At 43.9% G+C, this 23,403-nt stretch overlaps 1 long non-coding RNA gene across 1 annotated transcript; it reads left to right on the forward strand.

Annotated features, from left to right (window-relative positions):
• Positions 1-658: 658 nt before the first annotated feature.
• On the forward strand, positions 659-2,068 carry LOC148539117 (uncharacterized). Its single transcript, XR_015871213.1, has 2 exons — positions 659-897; positions 1,568-2,068. It is a non-coding gene; the product is annotated as an uncharacterized LOC148539117 (long non-coding RNA).
• The last annotated feature ends 21,335 nt before the right edge of the window (positions 2,069-23,403 follow it).

Genomic DNA, 23,403 nt, shown 5'->3' on the forward strand with positions numbered 1-23,403 from the left:
CAATTTAAATCGCACATGTATCGTGCACATTTTGGTCAAACTACCAGTGATGCGTGCGCCCGCAGGTCGGTTCCGACATCTATCATCGCCCGTACATGCTGGTCAACCTGACAATCACGTCAGGTTCCGCATGTACGGCGATGATGAATGTGTGTGCTACACTGAACGTTCAGTGTAGGCACATTACAGACATGGAAACGACATCACGATTACAATGTCGTAATCGTGCTGTCATTTCCATGTCTGGTAGTGGATACGCACCTTTAGGCAGCGTATGGAGTGGCATTATAAATTATGGTTGCTTTTAGTTATAATCGTAATAGTATATATTATTGAATTTAACCTAGTTTAATTGTCCTTAACTGTTAGTATAGCATCATGCTATGTGGTGCTGTTCCGTATGGAGTGGCATTCTATAGTATGGTTGCTTCCTGTTAGTAGCATATCCCGCTTGCTTTTAGGTAATATATTAATAGGTTACACTTAACAAATACAAACTATATTTATTGCCCCTAAAACTTAGTATGGTGTGGCGTGTCATAATGCTGTATATTTCCTGCCTGTAGGGTGTTGTACCAATTATTTACAATTGGCAGTGTTATATTTTCAGTAGAAACTTTCTTTACCTCCTAGAATTACTGCACTTCTCATTCCAGCAGCTACTCTAATGAACATTGAGGTTTTTGGATACCTTAAAGAAAATGATTTGCTTCATCCATTGGCAGTGGTACAAGCGGAAACCAGTGTCTTCAAACAGCTTGGATATTATAGATGGCTTTGTGGTGGACATTACAGGAGTTTATCAGGATACAGTGCTGCAGACTATTGAGCCTATGAAGATACCAGACAAGACGCTTACTGACGACTATCCAGAGGCAATGATATCCTGTATTCATTGTAAGTAATTGGCTTGCTTTAATATCTTAATAGGTTACATCCAACAATACAAACTATATTTTCATTCTCTATAAAACTACTTTGGCTTTATGCTGTGAGGTGCTGTGACGTAAGGTGCCGTGCGACATGTCATCCTACAGTATGGTGCTTTGTGGTTGTCACTCTCATATCCTTCTTTCATTTTTTTTTCATGTCTTCATAGTTTATTGTTGATTGTAACTTTTTTGTCTCTCATTGTCCCTATTTACAGTTGGCAGGTTTGTTTTGAGTATACATTTTCTTTACTTCCTAGAATTTCTGCACTTCTCACTTGAGCAGCTACTCTAATGAACATTGAGGGTTTTGGATACGTGAAAGAAAATGGTTTGCTTCAATGTTACAAGAGGAAACTGGTGTCTTCAATCATAGTCGTGCAGATTTCATTCTTGCAAATACATTGCAGTAGGAAGTACAAGTTTATTAGCTCACATGGGGTCATTATTTGCAGTTGTCAAGCCAATGGTTTGTAAGAATGCATTTCCTTACATAGTAAATTACATTGTGTGAAACATTTTGTGATCAACTACAACTTGTTAGGTCTGTAGATCTCTTGGCGCATGTATAGATTGATGGAGTTAAATAAAAATGGTGTATATATTGCTTGATTAAATTGTTGATGTTTGTTCTGCAGCTAAACTCTTCAGTGACCCAAAGTGATGATGAGATAACCACAATAAGTGCTGAGAAGGGAGAATGTGGATATAAAGAGAAATCTCATGAACTATGTCTTTGATGGCGCCACACATCCTGCAACATGACCAACATCAGCCTTGTTCTAATTTGTTTACGTTCAGACCTAACATCATGTTATATGTTGGATGTCACTCTGTCCGAACCGTTTAATGTCTGATATTGCTCCAAGATCATGAAAACCTCATCTGATATTGCCCTATCCCCCCCTCCCTGTGACTATACTGTGCTTCACACTTTTCTCTACATTATCCAATGAAATACCTGTATTATACTGTTCCTGTAAACTTCTATCTGTAAATGATTCTGTAATCATGTGTATAAGATGCTCTGTCTTTCTGTGACAAATTCAGAGATCTAATTTACTTCTCATTACTCTGTGTCACTCTGCAGAAAAGTGGAAATGTTTCCCTAAATAAATTATATTTGCTTTACCACAAAAGACTATGTAATTAATATTTTGCTTTATCAAGATCTTCATCGATATATGCTGTTTTTTTTTATTATTTAACAAAGTACTTCTTAAGGGTTTTCTATGCGTCTATATCCTGGCAATATAGAGACCTCATTTTTGCTGGGAGAAGAAGACTGTACCTGTAGGTAATTACTCCTGAGATGCAACATCCAGGGACCAAAGTTCTTTAGGAAGGTTGTCTAAAAATTTGAGAAATTTAATCACTTTTTACTTAATGTTTAGCACATTTTGGAGCTCCATAACACACTCAGAGGTTTCTTGTAATAAGTTTTAATATTTACTTTTTTGTTTAAATGTGTTATTTCTCTTTAAAGTGTATCCATAGTTATTCAGTTTCTCTTTTTTCTGCATTAAACAATGGTATTTCAGTGCATTCCCCCATGTAATATAGTTCATTGAAACAAGATTTAATCTAAATCAAATTTAATTCTAAACTCAGGATCCCAAAGTTAGGTCAGTTTACATATAAACTACTCTTCTTCATAAACTAATTGATTACAAAACACAATATTGTAGTCCTTTTCTTTCTCAGAAAAATCTAGCTAGCAGCACCAGTTTAATTCGTATCACACAAAACACAGATTTGTACTAATTAGGGTAATTCAATGTAAAAAACTGTTTTAAGTAAACTGTTACTAATCTTTTCTAATACCTAGATTACTAAGCAAAAATAAAGTTACTAGCAGCATAAGCCGGTCTTGGAGGACTTCAATGACTAGTGGTTTTCCATGTCTCCTTCCACTGTCATTCGTGACATCCCCTAGGGCCTTTGCAAAAATGTCAGTCACTTATGGCTACTTTTAAAAATGTGTAGCTGATGATGCTTTTGCCTTACATTAGCCACGGTTTTTGTCCTGCTACAAATGTTCTACTACAAAATGCAAGCTCATTTGGTCAGGGCCATCTGTAACTTTGGTTTTATATGCATAGGAGGTGGCTGGTTATGAATGGAAGTGTCCTGTTCCGCTTCATGTTTAATAACCTGGGGGTATATTTACAATGCTTTGGTTTTGTTTTTTGTTCGATTTTGGATAGGTTTTTTTTTTTTTAATGAAAGGAGTTACTAAAGGCCAAAAACATAAAATGAGCACAAAATCGAACTTCAAATCCCTAAATAAATAGAATAATGATTTGAGCTTCTAAACACCATTCTATTGACTGGAAATTGATTGTGATGCCTTTAAAAGTTCCCAAAAGCATGTGGGGCAGCCTGGCTGTAGGAATGGCTGCTCAAGGATATGCTATGCTGTGCACCTACATGCGGTAACTCTTTGAAGGCCCCATAGCCAAGGTGCATACAGGTTTCCCCCACCATGGTGGGGTTCGGCCGACCTAGCCAGACGAACCAAAAAATGTTTCCCGTCTCCTCTGAGAGTGTGGTTCTCGTGTGTACCAGTCTTCCTTCACTCTTATCCTCCTCCGGGTATAAGTAGGATTGACCAGTGCATCCTGGGAGTTGAAAGCTTGAACTGCGTGGGGCCTGGATCCAGATCCATAACCTACACACCAAGGTCTCCCTGTGGACCCAATGGGCTTCGAAGAAAGAGTTAACAAAGGTAAGTTCTTACCATAACTCATTTTTCAAACACATCCTGTAATAATGAGTTAGAAGCTGAGTGGTTGGTACTTGTACTCTCTCTACCTTCTCTCTCCAAGGATTGATAAATATCCCCCTAAATGAATGAGAAACTTGCCAGAATAAATATTTACACATACTGTATAATTTTTATATCAATCATTAAATAAATTATATTTAAATTTTAAATAAATAAATACAACTGTTTAGCTGTTTAGTTTTAATTATTGATAAAAATTTTAGGATTAGGTAAAAAAACATACTGCAGACCAGTTTTTCTCCTGACAGCACCCTGCAGCAGCTAAACAAAGACGAGCTAAAAGAATAAGATCAGGACACAGGTATGAATAGCTTGCTGCTTCCTGACACAACTGATAGATGATAATGCATGTTGGATACACTTTCCCATCTGCTTGATCAACAAATGAAAGCTTAATCAGCAGTGTAGTGCCTAGTTGCTGCTGTGAGTGGATCTTCATCCCAGGAAGAAGACTACTTTTAGTAGTTTAACATAACAATTGACTGTCAAACAATCCTTTGCAAGGGGGACAAGTATGACAGCAGTCGCCCAATTGCACAATGGATCACTGACGCCATAACAAAACTCAGGGAAGTCATTGCAAAATGGCTTGCCCCGCTTGGACTCCCCTCAGGATTTGTGATTTCTGACAACGCCATCAATATTGTGAGAACATTACAGATGGGTGAATTCCAACACATCCAATGTCTTGCTCACACAATCAACTTGGTGGTGCATTTTTTTTTTTTTAAATGACACGGTCGTGCAGGAGATGCTCTCCGTGGCCCGCAAAATATCTGGACATTTTTGCAATTCAGGTGCATGTAGAAGATTGCAGCACCTGCAAGAAATGTTGAATTTCCCCTGTCACCAGATAGTTATGAGGTGGAACTCCACCCTTTTATATGCTACAGCGGATGGTGGAACAGCAAAATGCCATCCAAAGCTACACAATGAACTTGACGTAGGAAGAGGAGGGGGAATGTACCTTACTCAAGCTCAGTGGAAAATACTTTCTTTGTTGTGCAAAGTGCTAAAACCTTTCAAAGTATCCACCTGTGAAGTGAGTTCAGATACTGTCAGCTTGAGTCAGGTAATTCCCCTCATTAGACTGTTTGAAAAGCAACTTGAGAAACTGAAGGAGGAGCTGAAACAAAGCGATTCCGCTAAGCTTGTCAGATTTGTAGATCAAATCCTTTTATTTGCTTTGCCAGGATCCAAGGTTTGACAAGATCTTACAATTTTGGTGACCGTGCTGGATCCTAGGTTGAAGTCATATGTCGTGTCTTCCCAGCGGACACAGATCTGAAGAGATGTAAAGAGCGGTTGGTAAGGAAATTGTCAGCTTAAGTGACACGTGATGCAGCAAAAGCTCCTCCTTCCATTTCTCCAGCAAGTGCGGCTGCCAGGAAAAAACTAAACTTTCGGAAAAAAAAGACCCACTGGTGATGCAGATGTGTCACCACAACCAAGTTTTGACATCTGGGAGTAGATTTACTAAAGTTTGATTTTGTTTTCTGTTCGATTTGTTTTAACTTTTTTATGAAAGAACTTACTAAAGGCAAAATCGAATGTCAAATCGACATGGGTGAGGGGTGCTTTGTAGTGAGGGAAGAGGGGTGCTGTGAAGGGAGAGCCTGGTGTGCTGTGATGGGAGAACAGTAGTTAATCTACATTAAATTGATTTGTATTCAAAATAATTGGGTTTGAAAGGAAATTCTAAGGAATTAATTGGAGTGCAAATTTTCATATTGAATGCAACATTACGCTGTATGGTGGCATTATCTGCTAGGGGGCACCAGACAAGTTCTTGCCTAAGGCACCAAATTGGTTACAGCCGACAGCAATGCTGCCTCCTAATAGTTAAACAGTGCTCTCTGTGTTCATAGATAGCAGCAAGGTATTTACAGTAAGCACATTTTAATATAAGAAATTAGTGATAATAGCCTTGTCATAGGTGTTAAATTGGGTCCTATGTATCTAAATCAATATTGTATGCTATTATCTTGCTGTACTATGATATCCATTATGTCATGTTTATGAAGTTTAAACAGAATATGTTTTATATGAATATATAATCTACATTAATGTTTTTTAAAGCTTACAAAATAAGAATATATGGTAGGAATTGTGTGTAATATGAGGAATAAGTAAAATTGTCCTGTGTTGATGGTCATTACAAAATGGAAAAAATTTAATATTTCCGGAGACAAATATTTAACCCTAAAATTCAGCATAGTTGACAATCACTCAATTGTGGTCTCCAATATACACCTTTTAAAACTGTATTAACGTGCATTAATAATAAATGAAGACCAATGTTTAAAAGAAAAGATATAGCTGATCCAATGATTTTTGTTTTCTCTCAACACTGCACAAGATAGTGAGATGCATTACTGGCATTTCAAAGAGTCCCCTGATAATACAATATGCAACACACAAAAAAACAAATGCAAAAAAGCTGATGTTTCTATCTAAACCTGGCAACAAAATAGAGTTTCTTATCCATTGAATCGTCTGCCATTGGAATTTCAAATATACGTCCTTAGATAAAAAATATTTTATTAAAATCTTTCCAGTTTGGCCAGATATCAATTCTCATTTAGCATCAAAATGATTTCTTAATCAAAACTTAATTACAAGTCACTTATCTTTGCAAATTATTATTTTTGTGGCAGACTGTAAGAAAGAGAGTAATAATAATAATAACTGTAGCATTTTGGATGTCATTTACTAAGTGTCCATAGGAAATACTTTTGTATGTAAATGTAACCCCATGCTGCTGGGTACCTCAATGTACCTATAGGGGAAGGAGGTGTAAAAAATCTCAATGTCAAGGTAATATCTCTCAATTTCTCAAACACAATGGACCTGATTCAGACCCGCTCGCTAAGGCGCGATCGCTCGCTCTGAGTGATTTTCGCCCATCTGCGCATGCGTATAATTCGCAGTACGCGTGCGCAAGCCATTCGTTGTGATCTGATTTTGGTAGCTCGTAAGCCACTATCAGGTCGCTGCTTTGAGTGACAGATAGTGCCGCTTGTGGGTGGTAACAGGGGAAGGTGCTTGTGAACGGGGGAGTGGATGTTCGAATGCAGGCTTGTCTGGCCGCCAAAACGCCGTTTAAAGGGCGTGCATAATTAGCAAAGCAGCGTCATTGTACACATCACCTGCATGTATTTCAGCCAGCGCTGATCGCTGTGCTTGCGGCAGGCTACGGCAACCCCAAGGGCTACGAGCAGCTCCGATGGCTCACGATGGTCCCGATTAATCCTTCATTTCCCGGAGATGACGTGTGGTAGCGAGTGGCAAGGGGGTGTCTTCAGACATTTGCGAGGGCACTTTGCCGTAGCTATCCAAAACATAGTGGGTGTCCTTACGCGATGCAGTGCGAGAGCTTACTTTAAATATCTGGCTCCTTTTTGCCAGCGAGCGATCGCATCTTGCGAACGGGTCTGAATGAGCTCCAATGTCTTCACCCAAGTCATGTTTTTTCTTGAAGGTAGTATATTATTGTCACGAACCCGGGCTGACTCGCAGATACAACAATCGGGGTCAGCTGGTTGTGACGCCGGCGCACCACGGTCACTTACCCAAATACACGGTTCTTCTGCCACCACGCAAATTTTTCTGGAGTTCTGCGATCTCCGAACAGATTATTAATAAATCACATTCAATTACACACAGATGTAGTATGAGCCTCTCCAGGCACGCAAGGTCAATAAGAATCACGGAGAATATGCTAGATTAAATGTGTTCAATCCAAAAAATATTTTCAAGGATTAGTTACAAAAATATTAATAAAATGGCAAACAGATTATAATTCAAATATTTCCTAAATATAAAAGAGAAATAATTCAGAGTTCCTAAGATAACTTACACTAAAGTTCTTAGCACTGCTGATGGGGCGGGTGATTTCCCCCACAAGAATCTTCTGGTGCACTCCTCTCCCAGCATGTCCGTCTGATCCCCAATGAGTGAACATTGAATGCTGGATAGCATTCCTTTTTTAAACATCCCTAATTCTTTGTTCATACTTAAGAGGGTCTCCCTATCAGGTCAGCAGGTATTGAGGTCAATAGATTTCCAATACAGGGTTACCTTGCCAAACTAACAGGGTCCCTGCTTTAAAGAGATGTAACAATATAACTCACTCTTCGACTTCCCCGTTCCAGATCTATAGTAAATACCAGAATCCTTATCTCAGCCTCTATAGCAGAACAAGAATCTTTAGAAATAGGGCACTGGAGTAAAAGGAGGTCTGGTTCTGGGATTACGATCTAGGACACTGACTTTAGGGGTCATAAAAAGGGAGAGGTCTAGATGTTCACACATGACCTCACACTGTGAGGAATATACATTCTTTTGTTATCTGCAAGCCATCCACTTTATTTCAAATTCACCTTTTGCTAATTCCAGTCCTTGCTGACCTGCACACCGAATAGCAATTGACATATCATGTTTATACAGAAAATAAAATGACAGAACATCACACATCATACAATATCATAATTTGGGCCTATTCACCACAATTATGTCTCTGTTTACAATGTCGATATTCATTAAGTCAACATAAGAATGTCGACATGTTCATAATGTCAACAGTGACCATGCCAACGCTGATGTAATATCAACAGTTTCTTTTTACTGTGTCTATCCCTAACCCTAATGGTAACCCTAACCTTAAACATAACGCTATCTCTATCTCTAATGGTAACCCTAACCGAAATCACAAATAGAAATAAATATACCATCGGCCAAGCTTGCAAGTACTTTCCATAGACAGGAATGCAACATGGGAATTTACCAAGAATCTTGTTTTTAATCACGGGTGTAAATTAAGCAAACTCGGTCCAAATTAGAAGTTTAAGATAGCCCCCTGAGCTGCGTGTTCTGCAGAATCATCCACAGATCAGTGTGATCCATGTATGTTTCTACCTGTTTGTAAGCAAATAAATGGTTAAAATAAAATAAAAAATGATATGGGGTCCCCCCCCCTCAGAATAACCAGCACCAAGCTCTTTGAGCCGATGCTGGTTCACAAAATATAAAGGGACAAAAAACGTAGGAGTCCCCCGTATTTCATGTTCTAGCCATGGGCTCTTGGCCCTGATGCTAGTAGTAAAAATATGTGAAAAAATGGCATAGGGGTCTCTGTATTTTTACTACTAGCACCGGGCTCCACTAGCCGGGGTGTAATGCCACAGCCACAGTATCCTTTCACTGGCTCATCCAGCCAAAGCATTAACACCCCAACATAGTCAGCCTAGGCCGGGGATCCCAGAGGAGGTGGGGATCCCCCCAATACAGGGGTCCACCCACTTCTGAGTATCCCCGGCCTTGACTGAAGCCTGCGGCTATGCTCCGCACCCCTGGCTGGTGGGTACGGAGTTCATGGGGTAAATAATGTTGTAATAAATAATATTGTCTTTTACAGAGGGGTTGTGGTGCCAGCAAGCCTCCCCCTCATGATGGTACTTGTGTAACTACAAGTACCAGCATGCAGGCATTAAGTGCGCGCTGGTGCCGCTGACCTTCCTGTAAAAGAAATATTAAACAAAAGACAGGACACACACCATAGGATTTAATCTTTTATTACACATTCACTCACTCACACTCACCTGCACAGGTGCAAAAGTTTGTTTGAGAGCTACATTAATCATTTGATTGTCTCTAAAGTGTCACGGTCTGTGCAGTCCTCTCTCCCCTGTCTGGGGTGTCGCTCTCTTCCCTGGTGCTTCAGCACTCTGGTCTAGTATCAACTGAGCAATTAGTTGATGCAGCAGCTGTGAGCTGCACCTGAACTTCCTATATAGACCAGCCACACAAGTTCCCTGGTGCCAGTTCATTAAGTCAAAGACTGCCTCAGTGTCTGCACTCCGGATTATGGGCCTGATTCAGAGCTGAACGCTCTGACCAGAGCGCTCGCTCTGAATCAGGGCCCTCCTACCTGTTTTTGGAGCGTCCTCATGGACGCTCGCATAGCTGTGGGTTTCCACCCACAGCTTATGCGAGCGTCCATGATGATGGTTGCGATGAGACCCTGCGGTAGGGTCTCGCTGCCGCAAGCCCAGGAGTGATTTTGGCTCTATCAGAGCCAAAGTCACTCCCACTGACATCATTACTGATGTCAGTGGGGCCGGACTCAGACGGTAGGCGTTCCCATGGGAACGCCTCCGTCTGGCCGCCACGCCCCCGGCACGCCCACCAAAGGGGGCGTGCTGTCAGTCACCATCGACAGCACGCCCCCTTTGGTGCGAGACCCCGAGCGACGTATTTGTCGTCGCTCGCCGGGTCTCGCGCATGCGCACGACGGAGCTCCCTCCGTCGTGCGAATGCACATTCGCCAAACCGACCCGCTTGCGAGCGAACTTCCCTCGCGAGCAGGTCTGAATGACCCCCTTTGCTACCAGCTAGAATTCTTTGTGTTTCCTGTTGTCTCTAAAGCCTGGTTTCTGCAACCTGATACCCTCTTGTGTCTCATGCAGGCTTGCCTACCTTCCCGATTTGGTCGGGAGCCTCCTGAATATTGGGTACCGCTCCCGACCCCCCGGAAAGGTAGGCAAGCCTTCCGGCGTCCACCAACCCTCCCGACCTCCGCCCAGAACAAACTAGAAATCCCCGCAGCGGGGGGCCAGTGACGCGATTTGCGCTGAATTGCATCATCGAGGCCCTGCTCCATAATGCCGAAAATAACGGCAGTGTGAAGAGGGGGCCGGGCCACAATGACGCAATCATGTGGCCCCGCCTCCGCCTCCAATGTGTCATAACTGTCCGGACACGCCCCCCGCTGTTAGCCAACAATCAGCTCTCTCCCGGAAGGAGGGAGCTGATTGTTGGCAAGTATGGTCTCATGTAAGTCGTCTGGAACATTTCTCTGCTTCACCAGAGCTCCACTATCCTGGACTTGTCCAGTTATTGTTTTAGCTGCTTGACAATCTGCACTTACAATCCGGGACTGTGTTGTGTTATTATCCAGTGTGTTAGTGAAGGCATATTCTTCAGAACCACTAGTGCCTTTCAGATTCTCTGCACTACTCTGCAGCATTCTAAATCAGAGCCTCCTATCATCTGCTGTCACCTGTGCATTCTGGTTAATCAAATCCTAGTGTACCTGTACTTTATAATATATTCTGGACATTTCAGTCAACACTGCTATTTATTTGTCAAACAGGACTTTGTGTATCCATTTACTTCATCCAGCATTTGTCTTCATCCTAAAGTCTGTGTCTATTCCCTGCATTATCCTGGACTGTATTACCATTGCATACCAGTTACTCAGAAATGCCTATGTGAACATTGTTACCTGTTGCTTATCTTCCTGCTTAAATATTGCACCACCCTGTATGATGATAAATCTTAAGGTGCCCATACATCTGCGACGGATTGTCGCAATGCAGGGATGCGATTGGAAACTTCCGACCGCCCATCAGAAATTTCCGATCGCCCACCATCGATGTTCAGCGATCCGTCGCCAGATCACTGACATTTGACATGTTAAATGTCCCCGATTTGACGATTGCGATCGTCAAATCGTCAAAATCCAACATGTTGGATTTCTGCGATCCTGCGATGCCGGGTTGCAGGATGGGGGAGCCGGTGACGCATAGAACGGGACTGAGGAGCCCGTTAACCCTGCGTAAAATGAAAAAATTAACGAAAATCATTTACTAAAATCGTTCATTTACTAAATCGTTGTGTGTGTATGCAGCTTAAGCTATACAGAAATAATTGCAATAGTAAACTCAATTATTCCTGTGTAATTCCTTACAATGTTGAACCCTTGATCATAAGGGTTATAAGGGCATATTCAATTGGGCGCGAGGTAAAAAATCTTGCGCCACTCGCTCTCAATTTTAGAATACCACGGGTATGCACGCTCCAGATCCCCGCGGTATCCAATTTAAAAAAAAGTGGTTGTGGGGTTTTCAGCTCTGAAAACCCTGCGCTGCGTTTAAAAAAAAAAAAAAATTCTGCACTTAGCTGCCCGGGGGTCTCCGCGGCTCCCGGGGCCTTTTATTTAGTCTCTCATGTTCTTTATTAGAGAGGAGCTCTTGAACACTTAAACTCTGTTACACCACGTGGGAGTCTTATCACAGACTCACATTACACATTAAAGCCCTCCCGGGTTTTACTGGCATGTTCTCAATCAGACATATGTATCACATTTAGACAAGGTAAGAAGTAGCAAGGCAGGCCGCAGGACCGATGCAGCATTTCTCTTATGGCTTTATCAAGGCCCTTAAGCCCAGATCACACTCCTACCAATGCTGCAGGATACACATATCCTTCTATAGGAGAAAGTGTAATGTTGGGTAAATATTATATATCACATTCCAGCCCTAATTAATGAGGATTAAAGTGTGAGAACATTGATTATATTGAATATACAAGGAATTCATACTCACTATGAGGCATGCTTGCCTACCCTCTCGATTTGGCCGGGAGCCTCCCGATTTTCAGGTGCCGCTCCCGGCCCCCCGGAAAGGCAGGCAAGCCTCCCGGAAGCCGGCATCCCTCCCTACCCCCCCGCAGAGTTAATATCAAAACCCCCGCAGCGGGTTCCGCCCCGGCTCCGACCCCAAATGCGATGTCATGGCTGGGCACGCCCCCCGCTGTTAGCCGACAATCAGCTCCCTCCCGGAAGGAGGGAACTGATTGTCGGCAAGTATGCTATCAGGGTAATAGCAATTTGGGACAACTACTTATTAACAATCTATGAATAACAACTGTGTTTAAAAATAGATATGCTCATGGTATAATAATTAGTGGGTTCCTACATATTGAACTCAAAAACATATAGATCCTTGTCATTCGTAGGGGCATATTCAATTGGGTGCGAGTAAAGCAAACAAATGGCACCTGCGAGGTTTTTCCTGCAGGTGCGGGTTACTTGCTATTCAATTTGCTGCGTTTTTTTTTTTTTTTTTTTCGCTATTTTGCGCTTCGGGAGATTTTTGTACTCTGACCTCCAGAGCAGGTGTGATTTTTTTTTTTTCTCTAATATCTGTCATTTTAGGAAAAAACAGTGGGACTTGTTCTGGGACCCTGGTGGCACCGCGCCTAATGACTAATTAAGCTTTTGGAAGTTTCCAATTAGCTTAGTCAGTAATTGCTCACCTTCTGAACTGTTGTCTTCTGCATCCAGTGTCGGGGCCCAGTCTCCTGCAGCAGTGGTGAGTATGTAGTGTGTGTGCATAAGTGTGTGTGTGTGACCCCTGGTGTATGTGTCCCCCCCCCCCCCCCCCAGTGTCAGTGGGCTCCTGGAGAATGGGCGCCTGGAGAACTACATCTCCCAGCAGCCCCCAGGACTCCCAGCAGCCCTCTATCCAGTGAGACGATAGAGGGGAGACCCCCGGGCAGGTAAGTGCAGAATTTTTTTTTTCAGCTCTGAAAACCCGCGCCAACTTTTTTTTAAATTGGATACCGCGGGTATTGGGAGCGCACATACCAAAATTGGGGGCGAGGGGCGCAAGATTTTTTACCTCGCTAAACCTCGCGCCCAATTGAATATGTCCCTTATGATCAAGGGTTCAACATTGTAAGGAATTACACAGGAATAATTGAGTTTACTATTGCAATTATTTCTGTATAGCTGTCAACTTTGAGCACAGTCTAATAAATACTGGCTCATCTATCAAATACATAGAGCCGTATTCAATTTGAGTGGACCGACGATACTTTTTCGCCTCACCGGACTTTTTGCCTACTTCGCCTGTTTTGCAGGCGGAAATGTATCGCACGCGTGCCCGCGTATCGCCGTATTCAATTTGAAAGTAGTCGAAAACGGGACCCGGTGAAACTTAAACAAGCGGAAAGTACTGTCAGATTTGGGGAAATCATCCTGACAACCCCCCAAAAGATGCTCTGACATGGGGGTTACCTATGGTACCCCACAATTTGGCTTGCTGAAGGTATTTGTTGTTTTTAAATGGGCTCAATAGCTGCTAAATAGTGTTTTTGTATAAGTGGTGCAGAATAGTATTCAGGAGTTTTTTTTTAAGATAATAACTTATCCCAGCAAATTTGGGGTACTTGAAAATGGGGGTCAGCATATTTTAAGTTGCTAAAGTTAAGTTTAAAAAATCGTGAAAAATCCACCTGCCGCAAGCCCCTGCAATGAAAAAAACACCTGGGGCATACTTGGGGACCCCCCCAGAGTCAAGTACGATAGTTTTTAACTTTGCCCCCCAACATTTTTTTCCCCCCAAATTCAAAGTGCTTTTTTGGAGTGTTCTAAAGTGTTTTTTTTTTTTTAAATTTTGACACAGATTACCTTTGGGGGACTGTCTGAAGGCTGCAGGGGGGTTCCCGCAACGTTGCACCCCAAAACCCCAATTCTGCACTTTTTTCAACCTGCTATTCATAGGCGAAACTTTCCCGCCTATTACATTGCATTAACTTTCCGCCTAGGTGAAAAGTCTTCCAAATTGAATACGGAGTAAAATCAAAACAGGCGAAAATGACGTCATCGGCGAAAACGGCTTTTCGCCTCAAATTGAATACGGGCCCATAATCTGTCAATAAGAAGCACTATGATTATTTTTTGCCCAGTCATAGAAGGTCTAATTTATTAGTTCATGTGAGATACAGACAGAGATTATATAGATATAATAACGCCATATAACTGACGCTGATATGACATTTGGTGGAATAGCAAGGGCGCTGCAACAATTTTAAACACATATTTCGTACTTTGCCACATTCTTTATATTTTCTAACGTATTTTCGCTGTTTTTTCGTTATCATTTGTATTATTATCCGAGTAACAATAAAAGTTATGTTTTAATATTGGGATTCTCTAGTGCACCACCTCTGGACACTTCACTTCTTTTCTTTGCTTCTTTGATATTCATATATCCCCTCTCTCTCTTTAATTATGGAAACAGATATTGTGGGGAATTTCAGAAATAGATATTAGGCTGGCCATACACGGTAAGATTTTTTATACGATGTGCACAATTTCAATCGATCCCAATGATCAATCGTGCACATCGTGTGTGGTTTGGCATGCTGTACGACGGCGATGCACGTGCCTGCCATCGTACATCGGAATCTCAGATCTCATGGAAAAACCATAAGATCTGCGATCTGTCATGCTGTTAAATAGGTAAATGAAGCATCTTGTAAGATGCATCGTTTACCATTCACAGCAGCATGCGATGCATCGGGCTGAATTTGATAACGTACCGAGGTGTCGTGCGTTTACAAATCGCCCCGTGTTTGGCCGGCATTAGACTCTATAATTCTTGTGCGACTGTTTGTTGAAACAGGCCTGGACATGCTCTCTTGTGTTTAATCTATTTAAATACAAATAATTTCAATCTCAGTTAGAGTTAGTATATGTACTTTTCATCTGATGCCAATCTGTAAACTTGGCTGATCTCCTGGTTCTTATATTCTGCTAACTCTTCCTTTGTGTTATTCATACTATAATGATTTTTTGACTAACCAATTTGTAGAAACTGTTGTTCTGCAAAGTTTTCATTAATAGTATTTAATAGCCCATTAAATAAGAGAAAAGTCCCTCAGACACTCATTGTCTAATTAATAATAAAAAAATAAAAAACTACCTCTAAAATAAATGAGAAGTCAGTACAGGTTAGCAATCATGTAGGCTAAATGCCACGATAATGTGTCTCTGTTCCTGGCAGGTAACATAGATGAGTGAAGATGCTCTAATCCATTTATAGACAGATGCTCATTAGTTTGGGGCAAGTTATTGTACAATGTAAACAGACCTTCCACTGAACATTTGTGCTCAGATCCCAGACTTGTCACTTTATTTAGAAAGGGATTTAATGTATCTGTGCTTTATTGAGTTTGAATAAAGTGAGAAAAGCAGGAGCATAGCATTAATGGGATTCTAATGGAAGATCTGAACATTCCGCAAGGAAAACTTTAGAAACATTAAAAACCGTAATGTTTTCTTTCATTTGACCAATGAGCAGGCCCGTAGAGAGCCGGTATTTTGCAAGCTGAACAGGGGATGCTGTGAGCCCCTCAGCAAGGGACAAATAAATCCAGGGAGTGTGGTCAGTGTGATCACTTACCTCTGCATAGGCAGAGGATACTGTTGATGCTGACAGGTATGAGGGAGGGCCATACTTGCCTACTTTTGAAAAAGCATTTCAGGGAGATTATGAAAGCAGGGACTATGAGCGCGGCGGTAAAGTGGGCGTTTTCTGCTACATCTGGGAGGTGTGTCATCAAATTGATTTACATCAAAATGTAAATGAGCCCCAAAGCAATTAGTAAGTTCTACTTGTTGATGAAAACACACTGATACTTTTCAGAAAATGCATGCAGCCATAGGGGTCACTGTGCCTTATAACCAATGCAGGGAAATTATACTAATGATTCCATTTGAATGTATTTTTTTTTAACATATAACAGCTTTATAATGGGGGTAAAGTAAAATCAGGGAGATTGCTACAGTAGACTCTTCAGGGAATCAGGGAGATTGCTACTATTTCAGGGAGTCTCCCTGACAATCAGGGAGAGTTGGTAAGTATGGGGAGGGGGTTCATCTAATTACCCAGGCCCCTCCAACAAGCCTGGGCCGGGGAAATTAGTACCCACCACTCCTCCCCACTATTAATAAAATGAGGGGTGTGGTACAAAATGTTAACATTTAGAAATCCAACAGCAAAATGTCAACATGGTTTTAATGTCAGAATGTCAACATTGTGAATGTCATCAGTTGATAAAGCAGTTTTCTATAGACTGATTAAATAACCCTAACCTTCTGTCCATGTCAACATTATGAGTGTCAAAATAATGAATGTATACTGTTGCTGAGGAAGTTTGTTCTTATTAGCACTGTAAATATTTATCCAACCTGTCTATAAAAGGATTAAAACATCTATCACACAAAGAACTTCATAGTGCTGTACATAGAATTATTCTTATGAAATGTTCTTGCCCCTAGAGGTAACCACCTGAACTTTGGTACCTGGTACATTGACAGATAAATGATTTGTACAAGGTCTGAGAGATTCAAATTAAACCTCTAACAAAATATGATCAGTTCGGGTTTTGATTGCTCATTCAGATATGGGTTCTCGATTCGCGCTGAATGACGTAATCATAGACCTGCCCTCTACTTTACATGTATAGCAGGGGTGGGGTCATCATGACACGATCGAGCTTTACATGTATAGCGATGCCATGCCCCCCTACTGTGACAAGGCAGCCAACTTCACTAACGAGGGGGCAGCCAAAAAGACGGCAAGCATGCATAAATTGTTATGCAAAATACAATGCAGTTTTAATGAGTCTGCTTTAATTAATTTCCCCTGATTTCCAGCACAGACAATGCATAGTTACTTTCAGACTTTGGGGTAAACTTTTCTCTGGGCAGGCCCAGAAAAATGCCTCCTGAAAGCTGAAGAGCTCAACAGCCCTAAGCTCAACTACATCCCACCTGTTTGAAGTGTATAATATAATTCTACTTGTAATTACAACTTAGGCCCGTATTCAATTGCCGGCGAAAAGCCGCGATCGGCGGAAAAGATTCGCCGGTGACGTCATTTCGACAGGCGAGAACTTATCCTCTTTTCAATTCCAAAGACTTTTCGCCGGTGCCAAAAGTCTGCGCCTTGTAACTAGCGGAAAAGATTCGCCTTTGAATGGAGGCGGAAAAAAGTGCAGGTTTGGGGTGCAAAGTTGTGGGAATACCCCTGCAGTCTTGGGAAAGCCCCTCAAAGGTAAACTGCATCAAAAAAAGTTGAAAAAATACTTTAGATCACCCCAAAAAAGTACTTTCGTTTTGGGGGCAAAAAAAAACCAAAGTTGGGGGACAAACTTAAAAACTAGCGAAATAAACTCCAGGGCGTCCCCCAAGTATGCCCAAGCTGTTTTTTAAAAACTCACTTTAGCGATTTTTAACCATGCTTCCACCCATTTTCATGTACCGCAAATTTGCTGGGACTACCTGCTAAATGCTATTCTTCACCACTTGTGCAGAGATGCTAAATAGCACCTATTGGGACCATTCAAGTACCCCAAATACCTTCAGCAGGGCTATTCGGGGGTATCCATAGTGATCCCTCATGTCAGTGCACCTTTTGGGGGGTGTCAGGCTGATTTCCCCAAATCTGACAGCAGTTTTCGCCTATTTGAGTTTCGCTGGGATGCGTTTTCGCGTCCTTTGTAATTGAATAGGGCGAATAGCGGGGACGAACACAATACTTTTCCGGAGCCCAAACCAGCGATGACGGCAGAAAGTGTACTATGTGTCCAGGACTTTTCGCCGGCAATTGAATATGGGCCTTAATTTCCATTTTTATGCTGATTGGTGTTTTTCTTACACACATGAAGTACTGTACATATACATATAAAATAATTAATAACATAAATAAGATACATTAAGAACATACTTGCCTACCCTCCCGATTTTCCCGGGAGCCTCCCGAAAATCAGTTGTCTGCTCCCGGCCCCCTAGGAAGGCAGGCAAGTCTCCTGGCAGACGTCAACCCACACAACCCCTCTGAAGTAACACTAGAAACCCCCGCAGTGGGGTGGGGGTGACATGATTCACGCTGAATCGCATCGTCATGGCCCGCCCCTGCTTCACACAATGCTGTTAATATCAGCATTGTGAAGAGCGGGCAGAGCCACGATGATGCGATTGCACGGTCACGCCCCATGCTCATACTTGCCGACTATCTGGCTGCTCCTTCCGGGAGGGAACAGCCAGATCGGCAGAACAGGGGGCGTGGCCGGATGGGCTGAGGGCAGTGTGCGGATGTGACATGCATGCGTCATTTTGGCCCCGCCCCCGCTACACAATGCCGAAAAAACAGGCATTGTGAAGCAGGGGGCTGGGCCAAAATGACGCGAATCGCATTACTGTCCCCCCCTGCTGCGGGGGTTTAACAGGTACTGGCGGGGGGGGGAGATGGGGGATCAGCGCCAGGCGGGAGGCTTGCCTGCCTTTCCGGGGGGGGCGGGAGCTGCACCAGTTTATCGGGAGGGTAGGCAACCCTGCCCCCATGCTCCACCCCCAATGCTGCATCATCACAGTGCCACGCCCCCTTTTTGCCATGACATGTCCCCCGCCATGGAAGCTGGACAGAGGGAGGGAGCTGAAAGTCGACAGGTATGATTAAGAAACACATGGAACAAATAAGTGTTAAGGAGATGACAATAAAAAACCCTTTTTACATTTGGAAAGTGTGACAGTCAAGCTAAAAATGGGACAGTTGTGAGGTAACTATCAACAAATCATATGTCATAGTTATGTATATTTAAAGGCATAATATGAGATATGGTAAGAACTTACCCTTGTTATCTCTATTTCTACGAAGTCCATAGGGTTCCACAGGATACCTTGGGGTATAGGCGATGGCGGCAGACATCCAGGCACCACAGAGTTAAATTTTCAGCCTCCCAGGATGCACTGGGGTCCCTCTCCTATACCCCGCCCCCGAGCCTCAGGCCACTCAGTTTCGTTACAAGCCATAGGCCGGAGCAGGAGCAAAAAAGAGAGAGAAGACAGTCTGGAACACACAAGAATCACATTCTCACCAGAAGGAGACGGAGAAACCGGTGACCAGATCAAAGCCCATCTGCAGTACAGGTGCGACAGGGCGGGAGTCCTGTGGAACCCTATGGACTTCGTAGAAATAGAGATAACAAGGGTAAGTTCTTACCATATCTCATATTTTCTACTTCAGGGTCCATAGGGTATCCCCAGGATACCTTGGGGATGTCCCAAAGCAGTATCCTTTAAGGGTGGGGACGCTCCTGTGCTGTAAGGAGAATCCGCCACCGAAAGGAAGCATCCTGAGAGGCGAAGGTATCAAAAACATAATACCTTACAAAAATATGGACAGATGACCACGTGGCTGCCAATCACCGCTGAGGCGCCACGTCGAGCTGCCCACGAAGGACCCACAGACCTAGTGGAAGAGCTTTAATAGAGGATGGAACAGGAAGACCTGTGAATCCATCCTGCCAAAGTTAGCGTAGTGGCAGGCCAACCCTTTTTATGGAAACCAGAAAGGACAAAACCGAGAGTCTGATTTCCTAAATGGACTGGTACGGTCAACTTAAATTCTTAGCGCCCGTACCACAGCCAAATAGGCCTCACCAGCAGACAGGACTGGGGAAGTAAAGGCAAGCACTGCCCTGTTCCTAGGAAAGATGAGAAAAAGGGAGGTCTACATGACAGAGCCTCCCATTCTGAGATCCTACTGGCCAAATTAAGAGCCAGAAGGAATACAGTCCTAGCAGTAAGCCATTTGAAATCCACTGAGCCCAGTGGATCAAATGGCGGTCCTCAGAGAGCCCTAAGGACCACAGCCAAATCCCAAGGAGCCACAGGTGGAACAAAGGGATGCTGAATATAACGTACACCCTGCACAAAGGTGCGGACATCAGGAAGAGTAGCAATCCTACACTGAAACCGTACTAACAGGGCAGAAACCTGCACCTTCAGGTAAGCAAGGCGAAGACCGTTATCTAAGCCCACCTGTAGGAAAGCCAACCTCTGGATATCCGGAATACCCGAGGAGCCTAGCCGCTAGGGCGACACCTGAAAGAAAGTATACCATACCTAATGGTAAATTCTTGCAGATAAAAACTTCCGAGCTCTGTTAACTATAGAGCTGGAAAAACTCCTAGACCTTAAGAGGGCAGTCTCCACCGCCACACCGTCAAGGACAGACAACCCAGGTCTGGGTATCAGCCAGGATCCTGAGACAACAGGTCCGGGCGTAGAGGCAACAGCTTTGGAGTGTTAACTGAGAGGCTCCGAAGATCTGAGTAATAGTGCCATCTGGCCTACGCTGGAGCTATCAGCAGGAGCGTGCCTCCTTCTTGCTATTACTGGAGGAAGAAGGGATAACGGAGGGACGAGGTACACAACTTGGAAGGTCCACTGGACCTACCTACGTCTATCAGAAGAGTCTCATCTCTGAAAGGCTCCACTTGTTCACCAGAAGATTGAACACCTCCTGATAAAGAGGACATTTCCCTGAATGCACGTCTTGACGGCTGAGAAAGCCTGCTTTCCATCTGAGGATTCCTGAATGAACACTGCCGATGACGGCAGGGATATAGCCTTCCACCCAAGCCAGAATTCGGGACACCACTGTTAGTGTCGCCTGACTTCGGGAACCTCCTAGGTGGTTTACATAAGCCATCATGATGGCGTTGTCAGACTGTACCTGCACGGTATTTCCGTGGAGGACCTGTCCTGCATGCTGGAGAACTTTGAATACTGCTCAGAGTTCTCAGATGTTTATGGGAAGCGCAAAAACTACTGGTGTCCCCCTGCCCTGGAACAAGTGTGGACCCGTCACTGCTTCCCAGCCACGGATACTGGCGTCCGTCGTCAGAAGGACCCTGTCCGCAATCCCAAAGGGGGTGCCCCTTGTTTAGGTGAGCTTTCTGCAGCCACCAGGCCAGAGAGAGACAAACCTCTGGGGAAAGCCTATTGACTTTATCCTATGGGGCAACCCATCCCATCCGGAGAGGATCAAGTTCTTTAGAGTGAAGCTGGGTACTCTCCACCATGTCGAACAGCGACACCCTGGAACTCAGGAACCACATTGCCAAGTGAATAGACACTCGGCGACTCTGCAGGCAACTGCGTACCTTTGCCTGTAATGCAGAGATCTTTTCCTCAATCACAAAGATCCTCAGATGTTGGGATATGGAGCATCCTCTGTGAAGAATCAGAGAGGACCATTTCCAGTTTATCAGTCAGCCCTAACGTAGCAACACAGATATTGTCCGTTGCATATGGCACTGAAGTATCTCTGGAGACCGTGGTAACAACAGGAGGTCACTCGGATAGGGTAACAAGCGGACCCCCTGCATCCGCAGGTGGGCTGCCATAACTACCATGACCCTGGTAAACCGTGAGGCCAGACCAAGGGGCAATGCCAGAAACTGGAAATGCTTATCGACCACTGTGAACCTGAGGAAAACACTGGTGTGCTAAGAAAAGAGGGATATTCAGGTAGTCACCCTGAATATATCCAACGACACCACAAAATTCCCAGGCTCCATTGAATGATGGAATGCAGGGTCCCCCTCCCAAACCGAGGAACCCTTAAGAATTTGTTGAAGGATTCGAGGTTGAGAATGTCCTGGTAAGACCCATTGGGTGTCTGTACCAGAAAGAGGATGGAGTAATACCTCGTTCCCCTTTGGGGCAACGGAATAGGTACTATAACTCATGCCTGGAGCATAGAGTGTAACACCCTCAAAAATTACAGGGCCTTGTCCTGAATTGACAGAAGACCTGTAACGAAAAACCGTCTGGGAGGCGTTTTTACCGGGAGGAGAGGACATACCTTCAAGAAAATACTTCTCTTACCCCAGTGTCCGTGGTGGTCAGACACCAGCACTGGGCGAACTGGAGAAGCCGGCCTCCAACTCTGGGGGCTCCCGAGAGGAGGCCCGTCCCGTGAGGCTGAAGGCTTCTAGTCCAACTTGGGAGTAGGACGTCTTGTACTCCAAGCCTGTTCTTATGGCTGAGCAGATTTCCTGGCTACTGACTGTCTTGGAAAGCTGTATTTTAGACTTACCCTGGCCTCACAGGGCCCAAAAGACAAAGCTCCAGACCCTGATGGGACTGTAGCCGATGGCAGACACGCAGACGTAGCTGCTGCCTGCAGGGCCACAATTGCGTCCAGACGAGGGCCAAACAGGACTTGTCCCGTAAAAGGCAAAGCATTCCAAATGGAATCTGCGTCCGCTTTCCAAGAGCGCAACCACAGGGAGCGGCAAGCCGCTACTGCTGCCGAGGAGATTATGGAAAGGAGTAGGCTATATGTAAGACCGTCTCATTATGAACGTGGCAAAGTCTCTGAGAATTTGCCACTATCCACCTGCTCTGCTGGAGAGCCAGTGTGCAGAGATCCAGTTACCTACTCAGTGTTCCACGGCTCTGGCCCCCCAGCACACGGCCATAGCCGGCCTGGAAGCCCCTCCAGCAAGGGAATATTGGATTTTAGATATATTTGCACCTTGCAATCTGGAACCTCCTTCAAAGAGGACCTGGAGGGCATGGGCAACGTAGCACTCCTCACTAAGCGTGTAACATGAGAATCTACCCGTAAAGGTAACTCCCATTCGGAAATGTAATTATCCGCAAAAGGGGTATGCAAAAGGTCAACCGTTTTTGAGGCTGGAACCGCTTACCCGGATTTTTCACGCCTCCTCTAAATGATCCACCTGACCAGATAGAGGAATTACAGTGGCAACACCCTTATCCTTAAAGAAGGCATATTTGGATTTAGCCACGGGGGATATGTAATAACCAAAGCCGCACGGACTGCCCGTAGAAGGCCAGGTATATAGACTTTAGACGCAGACTACGCCTCCTTTGCACTAAGGGGCTCGTGTCTGAAAAAGTCAATAATGTCACCGTCATCAGACGTCATGTCTTTACCCGTCTGAGACCCGAAAGGCCGTTTAGAAGGCCGAAATGGTGACTCCCCCTGTAAAACGTCCATCAGGTGCTATACCATTTGGACAATAAATTCACCCACACAGGCTCCTGCGAGACCTGGGGGGGGGCGAAAAACAGGATACACTGGGGTACCATCAACTGTCCAGGGACCCCTGCATGTGATGAGACCACCATAAAGGCTGTAAGCATCTTAGCCAGCCGAGGGCGGTCCCCTTTTTTTTTTTTTTTTTTGTGCAGGCACAGTGACAGAAATGGGGCGTGATATATAATACAACATG

This window comes from Taudactylus pleione, unplaced genomic scaffold (genome assembly GCF_031769625.1).
Source record: "Taudactylus pleione unplaced genomic scaffold, aTauple2 ptg000029l, whole genome shotgun sequence".
In the NCBI taxonomy this organism is placed as follows: domain Eukaryota; kingdom Metazoa; phylum Chordata; class Amphibia; order Anura; family Myobatrachidae; genus Taudactylus; species Taudactylus pleione.